Here is a 1,862-nt window from a genome sequence, read left to right as displayed (position 1 = left end):
AGAGAGAGAGAGAAAGAGTCTGATCTGAGGTGCCACTTGGGCATTTCTTTAAAAGATTTTCAGATTTTGTTTTGTTTTTTAAATAAAGCCAAAACTTTATTTCAGATAACATGAACATTTCCCTAGTTTAGAATATGGTAAAACAGTACCTCCTTATCTTGATTCCATGAATACCAGTGATTGTGCCTTCTACATTTAAATTTGCCTACATGCCTGCACCCCCCCCCCCCACACACACACGCTTTTGTAGCCTTTGTTTGGTAGGAATTCCACTTCTTCTGAATTCTTCCCTTTCTTCGGATTTTGCACTATTCATAAAAGACTGGATCATTATAGTGAGCGATTAGACAATCTTTCAGCACAGAATTTTCTTTCCAGCATTTTACTTCCATGAGGATTCCAGAACACTTGCAACATTTGGTAAAGTCTTGACTATGTTCAGAATATATCTCTCTCTTGCCTTCTCTCATCATTTTAAAGATCAAAGCCTCTTTCTCGACATGCCTGAGATGTCGATCTGCTGGGTCGGGCGCCATCTTGGCAGGCAGACCAGGAAGTTTTCAGATATTTTTAATGTGCATTCACTGATTTATTCTTCTTTTACCTCCCTTCGTCCTTACAGCCCAGCTTCATTTCAAGTTACATTCTTAGCATGGCCTCCAGGCGGTTAAGACCACAGGGACTGACTGTATAGAACCAAATAGGCAAACACCTAAATTTCAGAAGAAAGTCTAAGAAACATCACTTTCTGAGTAACAAGTCCATGCTATGCTTGAGAGTGCATGCTCTCTTTATTTAAATCCTTCTCTTGATACATAAATAAACACCTTCCATAATTAAGTCTACCAGTTATTTATTCCAAGACAAACTTCACAGTTTGAACAATAAGTATGTAAAATTGAAAATCCCATCTTAATAGCATACAAGGAAGTAATTACATTATCAATAGTATCTCCTATTAAGTTGCTGGGGAGCTCTGAAGGTGTAATCATTAGTGAATTGAGTTGCTGGTCCAAAGGTCAATCAGACTTCAAGGTGGTGAGTTTGAGTTTTTTAGTTTATTATGTTGTTAGATCCTTTGACCTGAATCTTATCTTTTGAGCCTTCTTTTGGGTCAGTTACAAGCCCTATTCTTTACTGGGATTCCAGCTTTGGAGTACAGGGGGTGTTTAGAAAAAAACCAAAACCCTGTGGGAGGAGGGGATTCCCCTAAAACCATTTCAATTGTGCCTAGTGAAAATAAAGAGAATCATCACTAAAACCAAGGAGCCGGTTTGGTGACTGACTTGCTGTTAGAAAAGAATTTCTAGGGAGCTCTGGTGGTCTAGTGACAAGAAGCTGTGCTATAATCCTGAGGGCACGGTGCTCGAATCCTCCAGATACTCCGCTAGAGAAGGAGTGACAAGCTCCTGTGAAAGTCAGATCCAACTCAATGGTACAAAACAAGAAAGGGGGAGGGGGCAATCCAGAGAAGACTTTCTTCACTCTCTTATTAAACTAAGTCTCCTGAACCCTAACTTATTACAGGACATTAATACCTTTTTCTTGATCGTGTCTTCCCTTTATCATCTAAAGAGCCTCTGCTCATAGAAAGATAATATTCGTTTCAGACATTTCTTCCTCTCATCCCTTCCAATGCAGTGTTCATGTCTAAAAGGAATATGTGATTACACATTATATTTATGACAACAGTCTGGAATGAAAGGTGCATTGTAAAGTGGACTGGAGGAGGGGAGGGGAGTGAGAGGGATGAAAATGTGCAACAAGAAATGAATGAAAATCCAACCTTTCTGTAAACTTTCATTAAAATCACAATAAAAATACTTTTTAACACACCCATGTTTATCGTGGCTTTGTTCACA

The sequence above is a fragment of the Elephantulus edwardii genome, unplaced genomic scaffold (assembly GCF_000299155.1).
Source record: "Elephantulus edwardii isolate Elephantulus edwardi_28Jun2011 unplaced genomic scaffold, EleEdw1.0 scaffold00104, whole genome shotgun sequence".
Taxonomy (NCBI): domain Eukaryota; kingdom Metazoa; phylum Chordata; class Mammalia; order Macroscelidea; family Macroscelididae; genus Elephantulus; species Elephantulus edwardii.
The sequence above is the reverse complement of the archived record's forward strand: the minus strand, read 5'-3'. Positions refer to the sequence as shown.